Source organism: Danio aesculapii, chromosome 25 (genome assembly GCF_903798145.1).
Source record: "Danio aesculapii chromosome 25, fDanAes4.1, whole genome shotgun sequence".
Taxonomy (NCBI): Eukaryota; Metazoa; Chordata; class Actinopteri; order Cypriniformes; family Danionidae; genus Danio; species Danio aesculapii.
The window spans coordinates 467,672-473,671 of NC_079459.1; the positions used below are offsets into that span (position 1 = coordinate 467,672).

A 6,000-nucleotide genomic window follows, 5' to 3' on the forward strand; every position below is an offset into this window, starting at 1 on the left:
AATTTTTTTTAGTGATTTAGACTCAACTCTTTTCTGGTCTCGATCTTGATTTAGACTCTACTCTTTTTTTCTTGATTTGGACTTGACTGTTTTCGGGTCTCAATCTTGATTTAGACTTGATTCTTTTCTGGTCTTGATCTTGATTTGGTCCTGACTCTTGGTCTCGATCTTGATTTGGACTCTTCTCTGGTCTCTGCCTTGATTTGGACTCAACTCTTTTCTGGTCTGAATCTTGATTTGGTCTTGACTATTTTCTGGTTTCATTCTAGATTTGTAAGTTATTTAGTCTCGACTCTTTTCTGGTCTCAATCTTGATTTGGAATCAACTCTTTTGGTCTCAATCTAGATTTGGCCTTGACTCTCCTCTGATCTTGATCTTAATTTGGACTTGATTATTTTCTGGTTTATTTCTCAATTAGGACTGGACTCTCTTCTGGTTTTATTTTTGATTTGGACTCCACTATTTTCTTATTTGGGTCTTGATTTGGACGCGACTCTCTCCTAGTCTTGATCTTGATTTGGACTATTTTCTGATCTTGTTCTCAATTTGGACTGGACTCTCTTCTGGTCTTATTTTTGATTTGGACTTCATTGTTTTGTGGTTTTGGTCTTGATTTGGACTCTTCTCTCTCCTGGTCTTGATTTGGACTCTGTTTTCTGGTCTTGTTCTCAGTTTGTACTCTACTCTCTTCTGGCCTTATTTTTGATTTGGACTACTATTTTCTTATTTGGGTCTTGAATTGGACGCGACTCTCTCCTAGTTTTGATCTTGATTTGGACTCTACTATTTTCTGATCTTGTTCTCAATTTGGACTGGACTCTCTTCTGGTCTTATTTTTGATTTGGACTTCATTATTTTCTGATTTTGGTCTTGATTTGGACTCTACTCTCTCCTGGTCTTGATTTGGACTCTACTATTTTCTAATCTCATTCTCAATTTGGACTGGACTCTCTTCTGGTCTCATTCTTGATTTGGACTGTATTCTTTTTCTAGACTAAGTCCGGATTGGTACTTGATGTGCTATTGTTTTAATATAAATGCATGGTTCGGAGCTAGTCATTATAATTTGAACTGCAGAAACATTTGGCACAAACTACACGGCCATATCCAGTCCAAAAATGTAATAAGAAAGTAAATAGTCTGAGATTTGACTTCATGTTGATTCTACAGCATTATTGGTGTAATATTACTAGCACATGTCAAGTTTACCGGAGACCTTACTAACAGCTCCTTGTGTGCTTATGTGGCGTGATTAAGCTGTGCTGTTCTGGAAGGTGACTGTGGGCTGTGCATTTGACAAGGTCCCCGTCAAGCACACTTTTACATTGATGAATGGTGTTTGGGGATGTTGGGTAATTTTTCTATGACAGGGTGTGGCTCTGGGCGACGTTACTGTTGATTGCTTGTGCTCTACACAGACTGCGCAGAGAGTCGCCTATGCAGTGCTGTAATTGTTGAGACTCTGGGATGTTAATGCAAATGCTGCAGACTCACTATCAGGTGGGGGTGACCACCTGGACAATTACTAACTGGACAATTAGTAAGAACCCTCGTTGTACCCTTTAGCAGCGCACTTAACCCCAGGTTGCTCCCGTGGGACTGTAGCTGCAATTAGTGTACGGTAAGTATCTTTCGATGCGTCTGCTAATGGATAACAGTGGGCTGTTAAGACTTGTTTGTGAGCTAAAAAGGGAAGCGGACTACAGTTGGATCTCGGTCTATCCACAGGCCTTCAAACCAATTCTCCTTTCTTAACACAATGAAGGAGATCTATAACACCAATTCACATGTTCCATAACTTCATATTTCCAAACAAAGTTCTTATATATCTTTACATATCTTCCCAAATGCACTTTTAGTCAAAATGTGTTTATCTGGTCTAGAGAAGGCTCAAAAATGGCCCAGACTGTGTTGAAAACAAATGTCTGGCTTGTGTGAGACGAGTACAGTCTGTTACCCAACAGTACCACACATCAAACCTACCTGTTCTGCTTTGATATCTGTCCAAATCATTTAGTCATCAGTCTTCACATCTGTCCTCCCGTGTTTCCCAGCAGCTGTTATTTCTTGTTTTCCAGTTTTCACATGCCATACACCTGCCAAACACGGCTAGCGGAGCCTGACACGCAATAACTCACGCAACACAAGCACATCATTCACTCAGCAATCAGTCTGAGCGGACATCCATTGGTCCCCGTGTAGGGCGGACACTATAGACAGCAGCCCTCGGGTGTGTTCGACACACATCACTCATATTTACTGTACCGCGTCTATCCTGGATGCAGGTGAAGCCCCGTTTAGTTTACAGTCTCCCATTTGGAAAACAGACAGATCAATCACATTGAGCTGAGGCTATTCTCTGGTAAAGACTACTAAACTAGAACTAAGACTACTAAAACTAAGACTATTAATCAAAAAAACATTTAACAAATAAAAAATCACAATAAATACAAAACTAAAACTGAAAAATGAACTGAAATATGATAATTAGAGAAAAAAAAATGTTTTTAGAATTAATAAGCACTCGATTTATTTGTTTTGGATTCAGTCTTTGTTTTAAATAGTCTTCTGTTTCACATTAGACCTCCGCTGTCTGCGTGTCAGTCTTATCGTACCATCACAGCAGCCCGGTCGAGCTCTGCTGGCCCACAGGCTGAAGCTGATTTAGAGAAATAAGTATAAATGTCTGTATAAATGTACAGCAGTTCGATTTCTGCTTGTCCATAGGGGAAATACATGTCTCCTACAGGGCATAACTAGTCTCACATGACTTAACTAGTTTCTCACAGACATAACTAGCATCTCTTGCATACATAACTACTCTCTCACAGAAATAACTAGTCTCTCATATGGTGTAACTAGTCTCCACAGACATAACTAGTTTCTCACTGGAATGAACTAGTCTCAAAGACATAACTAGCCTCTCACAGGACATTACTAGTTTCTCACAGGACATAACTAGTCTTTCACAGGAAATAACTAGCCTCTCACAGGCAAAATAGTTTTCTCACATGCATAACTAGTCTCTCAGAGACTTAACTTGTCTCTTACAGGGAATGACTATTCTCTAAAATGGCATAAGTCTCTCACATGACTTAACTAGTCTCTCACATGGCATAAGTCTCTCACATGACTTAACTAGTCTCTCACATGGCATAACTTGTCTCTCACAGACATAACTATACGCTTACAGTGCATAAGTAGTGTCTCACATGGCATAACTAATCTCTTACATGGCATAAGTCTCTCACATGACTTAACTTGTCTCTCACATGACTTAACTAGTCTGTCACATGGCATAACTTGTCTCTCACAGACATAACTGTACACTTACAGTGCATAACTAGACTCTCACATGACTTAACTAGTCTCTCACACGGCATAACTAGTCTCTCACATGACTTAACTAGTCTCTCACAGTGCATAAGTAGTCTCTCACATGGCATAACTAGTCTCTCACATGGCATAAGTCTCTCAAATGACCTAACTAGTCTCTCACATGGCATAACTAGTCACTCAGAACATAACTTGTCTCTCAGAGCACATAACTAGTCTCTCACAGGACGTAACTCTGCTCTGCTGTGATATAGTCTGTTGTTTGGTTCACTGGCTGTAGTTCTGCTGTCAGAACTTTGTGGCCAGTGATTTTCAATCAGGTTTAGATCGGGACTCTGGCCTGCCATTCCCTTATTTCAGCTTTTTTAACATTACCTGTTCTGTCGTGTTCAAGGTTCACCATCCAGCATGTAAATCATATAAGAAGTGAAACCGTTATTCTACACAGCTGTTCTACAGAAGTGAATACACTTATTTTAAACATGGTTATGGTTGTTGTATTGGCTTGTGTTGTTAAAAATCTGTATAATATCTGTTTTTAATAATCGAATGTCCTGGTTTAGTTGTCTGTGTTGTAATAATAGAGTGACCTTGTTTTACCGGTGTTTAATAATTATTTTACCGGTGTATAATAATGGAGTGTCCTGGTGTGGTTGTCTGTATTACCGCGCTCCCTCTGGACAGTAATAATCAGTATTGTTGTCTGTCCGCCGCGTCGCTCTGAAGTCTTTACCGCGCGCTGTGGTCTGATTAGCGCGTGTAAGTGTGTGTTCTAGCAGAAGTGCTGATGCTGTGTTCTCTGTTAACCTGGTGCTGTGCTCTACATGGCATAATTAAATCTCCTAACCCCACTGTAATATTAGCAGAGTTTATACAGTCATTCATCACCAGGCTTCATCAAGACTAGCGGAACCTGCTAGCTTAGCACACAGCTGTTGGAGAGCACGCAGATCCTCTTCATCAGCACATCACTGAGACACAAACTGCAATGTGTATTATTGCATGCTTCCTGATAATCGCTGCATGTTAAGTAGAAATGCACCAAAAAATTCTGGATACACTTGACCAAAAAATGAAAAATGCTTTGTAATAATTAATCACTTCATATTAATCATTTTAATTGATTAAATTTGTTTCATTTGATTAAATATGAAGTGATTAATTGAAACAGAAACTCTCATTGCAATCTTTCTGATAATCATTGCATGATAGAGATGCATCAAACAAACTAAATCCCAAAATCCTGGATGCACTTGACCAAAACGTGCTTTGTAATAATTGTTAATCGTTTTATATTTAAACATTAATTTTATTTTGCTTTTTAATTGATAAAATGTTACATTTTCTTAAATATTAAATAATAATCTGAGACAGAAGAACTGCACAGCGTCTCATTGCATGCTTTCTGATTTGCATAACAAGTGGAGATGCAGCAAAAATAAAACTAATTAGTAAAATTCTGGATGCACTTGACCAAAAACCTAAAAAGTGCTTTGTAATAATTAATAATCATTTTATATTTAATAAAAAAATGTAATTGATTAAATTTGTTACGTTTTATTAAATATAAAGTAATCATCTGAGACAGAAACGGCACAGCGTCTCATTGCATGCTTTCCCGATAATCATTGCATGACAAATAGAGATGCGACATAAAAATATTCAGGAAATTCTGTATGAACTTGTCCAAAAACAAGAAAATGCTTTGTAATAATGTAATAATTATTAATTAATTTCAAAATGAAATTCTATTAAATATGAGGTAATTATCTGAGACAGAAACTGCTCAGCATCTCATTGCATGCTTTCTGATAATCGTTGCACGTTAAGTAGAGATGCACCAATAAATAAAATCTGAAAAACCTGGATGCAAAGAGTGCTTTGTAATAATTATTAATCATTTTATATATATATAAAACTTAAAAAAAAACCTTTTATTTGATTAAATTTACTATAGAAACAGAATCAGAAAGAGCTTTATTGCTAGGTATGTTCACACATACGAGGAATTTGTTTTCGTGACAGAGCTTCTACAGTGCAACAGAATTACAGAGACAGGACAAAAAACAGAGAATAAATATTATTATATATTTAATTTAATAAAATATATTTCATTATTATATATATAATTTGCTCAGCATCTCATTGCATGCGTTCTGATAATGGTTGCATGTTAAGTCAAGATGCAGCAAAAAAAATAAATTATAATAATAATTAGTAAAATTCTGGATGCACTTGACCAAAAAACCTGCTTTGTAATAATTATTAATAATTTTTTTTAAATTAAAAAAATACTTTTTAATTGATTAAATTTGTTACATTTTATTAAATATTAAGTAATTATCTGAGACAGAAACTGCTCAGCATCTCATTGCATGCTTTCTGATAATCGTTGCATGATAGAGATGCACCAAAAAAAAACTAAATCCAAAAGTTCAGGATGCACTTGACCAAAAAGTGCTTTGTAATAATTCTTAATCATTTTATATTTAAACATTAATTGTACTTCACATTTTAATTGATTAAATATGTTTCATTTTATTAAATATGGAGTAATAATCTGAGACCAAAACTGCACAGTCTCATTGCATGCCTTCTGATAATCGTTGCATGTTAAGAGATTCACCAAAAAAAAAAAAAAAAAAACAATTCAGAAAATTCAG

General features: G+C 36.3%; 1 protein-coding gene across 1 annotated transcript in view; it reads left to right on the top strand.

Annotated features, from left to right (window-relative positions):
• wwox (WW domain containing oxidoreductase) overlaps window positions 1-6,000 on the top strand; it is a 316,805-nt gene that overhangs the window by 73,998 nt on the left and 236,807 nt on the right. The window lies entirely within an intron of this gene.